The sequence below is a fragment of the Penaeus vannamei genome, chromosome 19 (genome assembly GCF_042767895.1).
Source record: "Penaeus vannamei isolate JL-2024 chromosome 19, ASM4276789v1, whole genome shotgun sequence".
Lineage (NCBI taxonomy): Eukaryota > Metazoa > Arthropoda > Malacostraca > Decapoda > Penaeidae > Penaeus > Penaeus vannamei.
In genome coordinates this window covers 26,324,893-26,337,392 of record NC_091567.1, presented here as the reverse complement: position 1 = coordinate 26,337,392, position 12,500 = coordinate 26,324,893, and the positions used below count along the sequence as shown (strand labels likewise).

The 12,500-nt window shown below is 48.2% G+C and overlaps 1 protein-coding gene across 4 annotated transcripts in view; it reads left to right on the top strand.

Annotated features, from left to right (window-relative positions):
- Positions 1-12,500, top strand: part of LOC113822383 (hexosaminidase D) — a 173,916-nt gene that overhangs the window by 149,320 nt on the left and 12,096 nt on the right. For 3 of the 4 annotated variants that reach the window (XM_070134123.1, XM_070134122.1, XM_070134121.1), the window contains one exon: positions 11,796-11,912. The exons of the other annotated variant lie outside the window; for it this stretch is intronic. The gene's annotated coding sequence lies outside the window, so the exon portion shown is untranslated. The remainder of the gene's footprint in view (positions 1-11,795; positions 11,913-12,500) is intronic. 4 annotated transcript variants of the gene reach the window in all.

Sequence of the window (12,500 nt, the reverse complement as noted above, 5' to 3'; positions counted from 1 at the left end):
AAGAGACGGGTCGAGAAGAGGAGGGGAGGAATAGAAAAAAAAAAAAAACGGGGGAAGGGTAGAGGAAATACGGAGAGCGGGAAGGACGGGAAGGGGAGAGGAGGAGAGAGGGAAATGGGTGGTTGGGTGATGGGTAGAGCGGGAAGGAGAAGAAGAGGGAGAAGGGGAGACGGGGAGAACGGGAAGGGTAGAATAAGGAAGACAAGGAGAGGTGAGAGCGAGTAGAGGAGAGGAGGGGAACTGGGGGAGTTAGGGAGAGCGAGAAGAGGGAGAAGAGACGGTGTGGGACGGAGAGGAGAGGGAAGGGGAGGCGAAAGGAGGGACCAAGGGTTGCAATTGAAGAATTGAGCGATCAAAATCAAGCTGGCAGTTCCTTCGTTTGTGTTTGTTGACTGTTGCAGGGAGTGGCTTGCTGCTCATTGTGTTGCCTCGGGGTGTTTCAGTCTTCTCTTTCTCTCTCTCTCTTTCTTTGTGTTGTTTCGTCTTCCCTTTGTTTGGTCTTTTTTCTCGCTGTCTCTTTATTCTTGCGTCTTTTGTCTCTCTCCTTTCACTTTTCACTCCTCGTTTTGTTGTTTTTTTCTCGTTTGGTCTCTCTTTTATTTTTGTGTTGGATTTTCTATCTTTTATCATTTTTTTGTTTCATTGCTCTTTTTCTCTTCTTCTATTTTCCGATGAAAGGATCCCTGTAGTTAAAGCACTCGCTTTCTAAGCAGGTATACAGGTGTACACCTCAGCAGACTCGGGTCTGCTGAGGTGATAAGAGATAAACAATGTTTCCTTGTTTCTCGCTCTCTATCTTTTAATGTCGTGCTATCACTTTATCAGAATTCATGCATTCTGATATCGCAAGCTCACGCATAGTACCTACCCCGCCTAACCACTGCCCCTTAGCCCCTTACCCTTCCCCCAGCCCCTGTTCTTACCCGTGCTCCCTATTTCCTACCCCTTAAACCATACTCCTAGCCCCCTGCCTCCTAGCCCCAACATACGCTCCGTACCCCCTATTCCCTGCCCTTGTCCGACCCCTGCTCCATATCCATAACCCACCCCCTACCCACCATCCCCCCCCAACCCCCCCCCACCCCTAACCGAATACCCCCCCCCCCACCACCACCACACACCCCTGCCGCCAGAACTGACCTGCAAATCAGCTGATAATCTATCTGGAAGGCCCGACTCACGCACAGCACTTTCCACTCGTCACAAACGCAGCCACGCCCATGCCGTTGTACTCTGCCTTCGACCCCGCCCGTGGCCTGGGACCCATACCCACTTCATATGGGTTTGTGGGCACTTGTGGGAGGACGTTGTGTAGAGTTTGGATCTCGAAGTATGGGAAGGAAGGAGAGGGGAGGACGGTGAGGGTAAGAGGGAGGGAGAGAGCAAGAGCGAGATTGAGAGAAAGAGAGAGCAAGAGCGAGATTGAGAGAAAGAGAGAGCAAGAGCGAGATTGAGAGAAAGAGAGAGCGAGAACGAGACTGAGAAAGAAAGAGCAAGAACGAGACTGAGACTGAGAGAAATAGAGAGCGAGAGTGAGACTGAGAGAAATAGAGAGCGAGAGTGAGACTGAGAGAAATAGAGAGCGAGAGTGAGACTGAGAGAAATAGAGAGAGCGAGAGTGAGACTGAGAGAAATAGAGAGCGAGAGTGAGACTGAGAGAAATAGAGAGAGCGAGAGTGAGACTGAGAGAAATAGAGAGAGCGAGAGTGAGACTGAGAGAAATAGAGAGAGCGAGAGTGAGACTGAGAGAAATAGAGAGAGCGAGAGTGAGACTGAGAGAAATAGAGAGAGCGAGAGTGAGACTGAGAGAAATAGAGAGGGCGACAGTGAGACTGAGAGAGGAGAGAGCGAGTGAGACTGAGAGAAGAGAGAGAGCGAGAATGAGACTGAGAGAAAGAGAGAGAGCAGAGGAGACTGAGAAAGAGAGAAAACGAGAGTGAGACTGAAGAAAGAGAGAACGAGAGAAGAACTGAAGAGAGAGAGAGAGAGCGAGACTGAGAGAAAGAGAGAGAGCGAGAGTGAGACTGAGAGAAAGAGAGAGAGCGAGAGTGAGACTGAGAGAAAGAGAGAGAGCGAGAGTGAGACTGAGAGAAAGAGAGAGAGCGAGAGTGAGACTGAGAGAAAGAGAGAGAGCGAGAGTGAGACTGAGAGAAAGAGAGAGAGCGAGAGTGAGACTGAGAGAGAAAGAGAGAGAGCGAGAGTGAGACTGAGAGAGAAAGAGAGAGAGCGAGAGTGAGACTGAGAGAGAAAGAGAGAGAGCGAGAGTGAGACTGAGAGAGAAAGAGAGAGAGCGAGAGTGAGACTGAGAGAGAGAGAGAGAGAGCGAGAGTGAGACTGAGAGAAAGAGAGAGAGCGAGAGTGAGACTGAGAGAAAGAGAGAGAGAGCGAGAGTGAGACTGAGACTGAGAGAGAGAGAGCGAGAGTGAGACTGAGACTGAGAGAAAGAGAGAGAGAGAGAGTGAGACTGAGACTGAGACTGAGACTGAGACTGAGACTGAGAGAGAGACTGAGACTGAGACTGAGACTGAGACTGAGACTGAGACTGAGACTGAGACTGAGACTGAGACTGAGACTGAGAGAGAGAGAGAGAGAGAGAGAGAGAGAGAGAGAGAGAGAGAGAGAGAGAGAGAGAGAGAGCGAGAGTGAGACTGAGAGAGCGAGAGACTGAGAGTCTCGGAGACACACGTAAAGCCAGACAGGCAGGCTGGTTGACTAAGGTGCAAAAAGGCGCTTAGAAACAGAAGGCTTCCCAGCGCCTCTTCCTCCCTTGCTTGCGGCCCGAACGTGTCGCCGGGGTCCTGGGGCGTCTTTGGCGCGCGGTGGCGTCACGGCGTCACGCCGGGAGGACGCATAGGCGGAGGCGACAGCCGTGACAAGCGTGACAAGCGTGACAGGTATGACAGGCGTGACGTGTGACGACGAAACCTCTCCCATTGCACGCCAGAAAACCCACATACGATCGCTCGGGTTGTGTCACACGCACGCACTTGAAGCGATGATGGGTGCGCGCGAACACACACACACGCTACACTCACTACATTACACTCACTCACTCACTCACTCTCCCTCCCCCACTCTTTCTCCCTCTCCCTCTCCCACTTTCTCCCTTTCCTTCTCTTTCCCTGCCCCTCTCCATCTCTCCTTCTCCCCCTCCCCCTCTCCCTCTCTCTCTCCCTCTCTCTCCTCTCTCCTTCTCCCTCTCCCTCTCCCTCTCCCTCCCCCTCCCCCTCTCCCTCTCCCCTCTCCCTCTCTCTCCCTCTCCCTCTCTCCCTCTTTCCCTCCCTGCCTCCCTCTCTCTCCCTCTCCCTCCCTCTCCCACTCTTTCTACCTTTCCCTCTCTCTTCCTCTCACCTTCTCCACCCCCACCCCCACTCCCACCCCCCCGAGTTTAAGTGTCTTCTCGCAGAACCGGAATATTTGCCACGAGAATGGAAAAAATAAGTAATCCGAACAACTGTGTCGAAGTGAAAGTTGCTTGGGTCATCCAACTCCCGCCACTCCGGCCGGGCTCCTTGTGCACCGTCGCCGACTTGCTTTTGTGTAATGGATCGAGGATTTGTGCGGTTTGTGTGCGTGTGGGGCGTACTGGGGGGGGGGGGGTGAGTTTGAGTGTGTGAGTGTTTGAGTGTGCGAGTATGAGTACGTGTGTGCACGTGTGTGAGTGTTTGTGTGCGCGTGTGTGTGCGTGTCTTTGTTTCTCTATCCGTCAGTCAGTCTTTCCATTTCTTTCTACCTTTGTCTATCCTTACCCATGATAGGCTGTGTCTTAGATAGAGAAGGATAAAGAGTAAGAGAGAACGAAAAAGAAAGAGAGTAATGATACGAAAGACAGAAAGAAAAAGGGAGAGAGAACGTCGTATTCTTCCTAAAAGATTAAGAACCTGCATAATGAGGATAATCGTGTTGTCTCTCATGTATATGATAATGCGGGGATGCCCTGTATATTCGATAGAATGCGAATTAAGGGCCGTGTGCAAAATTCATGTATGGTTGCCAGAGTAAGTGAATATGCGGAATTCAGTTCAGTTCTTATCTACATATATGGGCTTACACTTACATATGCAAACACATACATACACACGCATGCTTACATACACATGCATGCTTACATGCACACGCATACTTACATACGCACTCATACACAAGCACGCATTCTTACATGCACACTTACATACACACATGCCGTCCAGAGACACGCACATAGACAGACGCACAGACAGAGACGGGGGGGGGTCAGGTTACTAGAGGCTGAATAATGCAAGATGGAAAGAACAAATTAGACCATGGGAGGGAGGGGAGGGGGGGGGAGTGGGCAGGAATTTAATAAATTACATTTTTCCAAATTGAATTAGAAAATTTCAACCTTTCCAATTTTCATGAAGCCATTTCATATAATTTTTTTACACATATATATGAATAGTTTATTTCATTATATCATTTCGGTTCTCCCCAAAAAATAACAATTTTGTGAAGAATTCCTGTTTTGGCGGTAAAAGTAGACTCCGTTATTGTGCCAAAAGGAATTTGAACGGCGGCGAATTTCCCTGAAGAGGAAGAAAATAAAGTCGAGGTTTGGTGCCGCTGTTTGTAGATTTTTATTTGTTTATTTATTTGTTTTGTTAGTTTGTATGTTGGTTGGTTGGTTAGTTAATTAGTTAGTAGTTAGTTGATTAATTTGTTTGTTTTGTTAGTTTGTTCGTAAATTAGTTGAGAAGTTAATAGTTAGTTAATTAGTTTGTTTGTTTTGATAGTTTGTATGTTAGTTTGTTCGATCGTTCGTTTGTTAATAAGTTAATAGTTAGTTAATTTGTTTTTGATAGTTCGTTCGTTAGTGAATGAGTTAGTAGGTAATTAATTTCATTTGCGTTTGTTAGTTCGTTAGTTAATTAGTAGTCATTTAATTTGTTTGTTTGTTTGTGTTTGATTTTTTTCGAGAGAGGGGGAGGGTTCTACTTGCTTCATCGTGACGACAAAATAGATAAATGAAAATGCGAACGTGAAATAGGGGAAGAAAGATGAGAGATACATGAATATAAAAAAGGTACCGTAACCAGAACAAAAAAATTAAAACTTAACGGTGGATAATAACGATGATGAAAAAGATGAGAACAACGAAACAAAAAGGTAAAAATATTATCATTATAGTTGTCATCATCATCATGACCATCATCACATCACCACCACCATCACTATCACCACCATCATCATCACTATCACTATGATCATCATCACTATCACCATCATCACCACTATCACCACCATCATAACTATCACCACCATCATAAGTATCACCATCATCATCACTATCACCACCATCATCATCACTATCACCATCATCACCACTATCACCACCATCATAACTATCACCACCATCATAAGTATCACCATCATCATCACTATCACCACCATCATCATCACTATCACTATCATCATCACTATCATCATCACTATCACCATCACTATCACCATCACCATCATCATCTACATTTCTTTATTCACCTATTTATTCTTGTTCAGCGGCCGCCCACGACCCGCATCGGGCGGCGTGACGAAATCGACCATCTGAGAGGGAAAGGCGCGCGGTGAAGTCACTCGAGAAGGAGGTTCCGTTGAAGAATGTTCACGTCGTACGCTTGGGCGGGCGGGCGTGACGGGTGGCGTGGGCGTGTGTGTGGTCACAGGGTGCGGGCGTGCGGAAGAGCTTAGAGATGGGCGTGGGGGGGGGTGGGAGGAGGGGGGAGGGCGTGATGCCGTGGGTCGGTTTGTGTGCCGAGAAGGGCGTGCGTCGGCAGGAAGTTGGGTCGGTGTTCGAAGGGCGCCGTTCGCCGGTCGCGCCTTCCGGAGTCTCCGCCCGTCCGATTCTTCCTATTTAATTATTGTCGTATTTTCTGTCTTTTTTGTTTGTGTTTACTTCTTTCTCATTCTGGTTGCCTTTTTCGGTGTAAATATATTTTTATCTGTCTCTCTGACTGTCCCTGTCTGTAAGTCTCTCTCTCTCTTTCTCTCTCTTTCTCTCTCTCTTTCTCTCTCTCTCTCTCTCTCTCTCTCTCTCTCTCTCTCTCTCTCTCTCTCTCTCTCTCTCTCTCTCTTTCTCCTCTCTCTCTCTCTCTCTCTCTCCCTCTCTCTCTCTCTCCCTCTCTCCCTCTCTCTCCCTCTCTCTCTCCCTCTCTCTCTCTCTCTCCCTCTCCCTCTCCCTCTCCCTCTCTCTCCCTCTCCCTCTCCCTCTCCCTCTCCCTCTCCCTCTCCCTCTCCCTCTTTCTTTCTTTCTCTCTCTCTCTCTCTCTCTCTCTCTCTCTCTCTCTCTCTCTCTCTCTCTCTCTCTCTCTCTCTCTCTCTCTCTCTCTCTCTCCCTCCCCCCGTCTCCTTCATCCTCTCCCCCTCTCTCTATCATACCTATCTTTCCACTCCTTTCCCCGCCATTCCCCTCCCCCCCCCCCCTGCCTCCTCCCCTTTATCATCTCTCCCTTCTCCTTGCACCTCCCTTTCTAATTTTCCTTGGTTCTTCCGCTTATTCTTGCGGGCCGGGGTAGGGGGGGGGGGGTAGGGAAAGGGGGAGGCGGGAGACACTCAGCGCCGCCGCTTAAGTCCCGTTTGTGAATACGGTGCGTGTGAGTGTCAGGTTGAAGGTAAAAGTTCACTCTCTGTCGTGGCCTTCCAGCTTTAACTCTATTACAGCCAGCTGGTGCAAGCTCTCTGTTTCGGGGCCAGCTGGTGGTAGTTCGTAGCTAGGTGGTTCTCTGTTTTGCTGGTGGCAGTGTATTTAGTCTTGCTCGGGGTATTTTACACATCCTTGTCATTGTTACTGGGTTTGTTATTGTTATTGTTATATATTATTATTCTAATCATTATTATTATTATTATTATTATTATTATTATTATTATTATTGTTAATTGTTTTATTGTTATTTTTAATTTTATTATTATAATGATAATAATAGATTTTGTTATTATTATTATTATTATATACATTATCATTATATATTTTTTCTCTTATTTCATTCTTATTTGTTTATTCATTTATTTATCAATCAATTTTGTAGGTCACTCACCATTTCCTTCTCTGGCCTTATGTGCGGATTTTATGGCCAGCTGGAGCGAGTGCGGAGCCATCTGTCGTTAGTGTGTGGTTAGTTGGTGTTCGTTTGTGGTCACGTTTCGCTAATTTCGATCACTCGTTGTTTATCATTTACTCATTGACTTATGTTTGTATGATCATATTTCTGTTTATAAATTTGTTTGGTTGGTTATTCATCTCTCTATTTATTTGCTTGTTTGTTTATTTATCTTTATTTATTTATTTGTTTGTTTATCTTTATTTATTTATTTGCTTGTTTATTTATCTCTTTGTTTATTTGTTTGTTTATTCACTCTATTTATTTGTTTGTTTATTCATCTCTCTATTTATTTGTTTGTTTGTATATTCATCTGTTTATTTGTTTATTTACTTATTTATTTGGCAATTCCGCGGGATGATGTCCTCTCATCTTCACAAATCTCCCGACCAGTTGACATGTCGTGACAGCGGCTGACGTCACATTTTAAGTCTAACGCCCGTGAGTTGTCCATGACTGTTTGCCGACCTGGCTGGATAATGGAGGACCATTAGACACAATGGCCAATTAACGTTTTAAGTATACAGGAATGCCGGTATGATTTAGATAAATGACACTGGATTAACTGCTGGAAAAATAGCTTAATAACACAGCAAAGTCCAATGATTTATGCAGCAACTGGATAATTTCGGAACAACTTGTAATTTAGCGAAATGATACCAGAATAACCGATGTATTAGCTAATTAGCGAGGGACTAATAGATAATTTAGTTAATTAACATAGAAGCACCTTGATCCGTGAGCACGTGACAGGGTTACAAACACTGGGGCTTTGTGTTTACTCTTATCCTAGGCGACGTGATGACATTTCAAAATAATTAATCTTGTTTACATATTTTTCAAAAAATCCACATCAGCACCATAGATAATTGCACCGGAAATAGGCACAGATAGGCTTTACTTGCTGACGCTCCCAGGCTAGAGTTCTCTCTCGAGTGCCACCCAGACTTAGGCACTGGTAGCTGGCACTGAGGCGGAAAGTGTTTTCGAGTCTGTCGGTTTGCGTGCGATATTTAAATAATTGAAGGTGTTACGCTGTGGTTGTGAATTATGGAGGGAGAGAGCGTGAGAGTGTGCTGCTATGTGATTCCGTTATAGAGTTGTGTGTGGTTGTGTATAAAATGTGCGGATTCCTTATATGGATGTGTATGAGTAAAGTTTGTTAATTCCTTTATATGCATGTGCTTGTAAGGTTCGTGGATTCGCTATACATTTTTTTGTGTTCATACAATGTGGGTTCGTTTTATAAATGTGCGTGCTCTTGTTTGCTTGTATGTGGATTCATTATAGATATTATGTGTGTTTTTTAACGAACTTAAGTTTGTACAGATGTTATATTGATGTGTGCGTGTGTTTTATGTACACAGGTTATATTGATGTTTGCCTATTAGTGTAAAATATAAGAATTCATTGTATGAATGTGTGCGTGTGCATAAAGTATAAGGATTCGTCATAAAAATATATCTGCTTGTGCATTAAGTATGTGGATTCGTTATAAAAATGTATATGCTTTTTGTACGTGCACAGGTTATATCAGTGTGTGTGTGTGTGTGTGTGCGCGCGCGCGCGTGGGTGTTTGCATGCGTGTGCGCGTGATGTACGTATGAGCGCGCTGGAGGGGTGTCGCCGCCGTTAATGGCTGGCATGACGGTGCGGATCTTCTCTGGCCGTCCATGACAGGCTTGACCACCACATCCAGGGAAGGGAAGGGGAGGGGGTGATGAGGGGCAGGAGGGGGGAGGAGAGGGTGATGATGAGGAGGGGCAGGGGGGTGCAGGTTGATGAGAAGGAAGGGAGAGAAGGGATGGGGGGAGGGAGGTAGGAAGGAAGGGAGGGGGGGGGAGGAGGAGGAAGAGGGAGGAAGGGAGGGATGGTGAGGAGGAAGAGGGAAGGAGGAAGGAAAGGAGGGATGGTGAGGAGGATGAAGGTAGGGAGGGATGGGGAGGGAGGAGGCATGAGGAGAAGCGGAGATAGATAGGGAAGGAGGCATGGGGAGGGAGAGGAGAAGAGGAGAGGGAGAGTGGAGACGATGAGGAGGAGGAGAAGAAGAAGAAGAAAGTAGAGTAAAAAGAAAAAGAGAAAAAAGAAAAGGAGAGAAGGAAAAAGCAGAAACAATGGAAGAATGACACGGGTGAGAAGGAAGAAGAGGAAGAGAAGGAGGGGGAAGCAAGAACTTTTGCCGTATCACTGCGGGAGAAAGTGCGGGCCCGAGGGAGGCATGAGGAAGCGAAGGCGTCTGCGGTCACGACGGGGCCATGCTGACTTGGTGCTGGTACTTGACTCGGACGCTGTGGCCCACTTTGCGGCGGCGGGGGGCGGGGCGGAGGATAAAGGTGGGATAAGGAGGAAGGAGGAAGGGGAGGAGGATAAAGGTGGGAGAAGGAGGGAGGAGGAAGGGGAGGAGAGAGGACTGGAAGAGGGAGGAGGGAAGAGAGGGAAGGAGGGGGGATTGAGGAGGAAGGAAGAAAGGAGGAAAGAGAGGGAAGGAGTGGGGACTGAGGAGGAAGGAGGAGAGGAGGGAAGGAGGGAGGAAGGAGGAGGAGAGAGGATTGGAAGAGGGAGGAGGGAAGAAAGGAGGAGGAGGAGGAAAGAGAGGGAAGGAGTGGGGATTGAGGAGGGAAGGAGGAGAGGAGGGAAGGAGGATGGGAGGAGGGAGGAGAGGAAGAGAGGAGGAAGGATGATAAGATGGGAGGAGGGAGGAGGTAGGATTGAGGAGAAAAGGAGGGAAGGATTGAGGAGGAAAGAGGAGAGGGGGAGACGGGGAGAGGGGGAGGGCGGAGAGATGTTTTACAGACGTCTACGCTCTGTTATAAACACTGACAGATGATATGGAATGGAGGGAAGGATGGAGGAGGGGGTGGGTAAAGGAGAGGGAGAGGGAGAGAGAGAGAAGTAACCGCAAGGGTGTTGAAATGAGTGGTGGAAGAGGGATTATCTTGCAGACGTGCTGTGTCATGGGCTTGACTGGGGAGGTTGGAGAGCAGTGGAGGAGTAATGGGTGGGGGAAGGGGAAGGGGGAATAAAGATAGGAGGGAGAAGGGAAGGGGGAATAAAGATAGGAGGGAGAAGGGGAAGGGGGAATAAATATAGGTGGAGGAAGGGGAAGGGGGAATAAATATAGGGAGGGAGAAAAGGGGGAAAGGAAGGGAAGGGAAAGGAAGGATGGAGTAGAAAAGAAAGGCAAGAAAAGGAAGAAGGGGAAGGGGAAGGAGAGGAGGAAGATGGGAAGGGAAGAGGAGGAAGAAGGGGAAGGAATAATAAAGAGAGAGAAGAGTACTCAAAAACATGTCGTCTTTGTTATGTACATTCCTTTGTGTGCATGTTGACTCTCGTGTGACTCAAGAAAACTACTCTTTTTCACATATTGTCATACTCGCTGGCTGTATTGATGTGTAAAGAATGGCGGGGGAAGAATGAGGGGAAGGGCGGGGGAGGAGCAGAATGGAAGGGGTGAGGGAAGGGTGGAGGTTGAGCAGAGGAGAAAGGGGAAGGGAGGAGCAGAGGGGAATGGGGAAGGGAGGAGCAGAGGGGAATGGGGAAGGGAGGAGCAGAGGGGAATGGGGAAGGGAGGAGCAGAGGGGAAGGGCGGAGGGAGAAGCAGAGGGGAAGGGCGGAGGGAGAAGCAGAGGGGAAGGGCGGAGGGAGAAGCAGAGGGGAAGGGCGGAGGGAGGAGCAGAGGGGAAGGGAGGAAGGAGAAGGAGAGGGGAAGGGGGGAGGGAGAAGCAGAGGGGAAGGGCGGAGGGAGAAGCAGAGGGGAAGCGCGGAGGAAGAAGCAGAGGGGAAGGGCGGAGGGAGAAGCAGAGGGGAAGGGCGGAGGGAGAAGCAGAGGGGAAGGGCGGAGGGAGAAGCAGAGGGAAGGGCGGAGGGAGAAGCAGAGGGGAAGGGCGGAGGGAGAAGCAGAGGGGAAGGGCGGAGGGAGAAGCAGAGGGGAAGGGCGGAGGGAGAAGCAGAGGGGAAGGGCGGAGGGAGAAGCAGAGGGGAAGGGCGGAGGGAGAAGCAGAGGGGAAGGGCGGAGGGAGAAGCAGAGGGGAAGGGCGGAGGGAGAAGCAGAGGAAGGGCGGAGGGAGAAGCAGAGGGGAAGGGCGGAGGGAGAAGCAGAGGGGAAGGGCGGAGGGAGAAGCAGAGGGGAAGGGCGGAGGGAGAAGCAGAGGGGAAGGGCGGAGGGAGAAGCAGAGGGGAAGGGCGGAGGGAGAAGCAGAGGGGAAGGGCGGAGGGAGAAGCAGAGGGGAAGGGCGGAGGGAGAAGCAGAGACGCATGACAACATAACCCTTACAGTTTCATCAATACGGTTCTGGCCCATGACTTTGCACAGTGTCGACACTTGGCACGCGTTTAGGTCTCAGAGTATTTCGTGTTTCGTATTCAACACGCGAGCCGGAGGGAGGCTGTTCGAGGAAGCAACGCCACTGTAATTGAGAACATAGATAGTAGATAACATAGATGATAGATAACTTAGATGATAAATAACACAGATAACATAGATGATAGATACTTAAATGATAAATAACACAGATGACATAGATGATAGATAACATAGATGACAGATAAAATGTGCAGTAGATAACATTGATGATAGAGAACGTAGATCATAGAGAACATAGACAATAGAGAACAGATGATAGATACTCAAAAGATAGACATCACATCCACCAAAACGCTGACTCATTCCCTCTTCTCCCGCAGGACCTACTAAGAAGCTGCTAGAACGCCCGAGGCCTCAAAAAATACACCACCCCCCCCCCCCCCCCCCCCCCACGGAATCTACGGGCCGGGAGGCGCTTGGACGAACCGCTACTCAAGGTGAAATTTTGCTTTCCGGATTTTGTTTTGCTTTCGTGGTGGCAGGAATTTTGTGCTAGTACTAGGGGCTTGGTGATGGGGCTAGTACTAGGAGCTAGTACTAAGGGGCTAGTACTAGATGCCTGGTACTAAGGGGCTAGTACTAGGAGCTAGTACTAAGGGGCTAGTACTAAGGGGCTAGTACTAGAGGCCTGGCACTAAGGGTCAGTACTAAAGGCTAGTACTAGGGGCCTGGTTCGAGGGGCTGATACTAGGAGCTGGTACTAGGGCCTGGTAATAGGAGCTAGTGCTAGGGACTTGGTAGTAGGATCCTGGTACAAGAAGCCAGTCATTAGAGGCTGATGGTAGAGTGGTACTAGGGATTAATACTAGGAACCTGATACTAGGGGCCGCATAACCTAGTGAGTTGGAGGTTTGGCTTTTGTCAGCAGTCCTGGTTAAGATGAGGTGTAGGCCTAGTTTTAGTGTTAAATTTAAGCCTATTGCCAGGGATGTTTGCATAAGGGCCTGCTGTAGTCAACGTTGTTTTTTTTGTGTGTGATGGTCGTTTAATCTGATATTGTTAGGTAAAACGGTAATGCTTTGGTA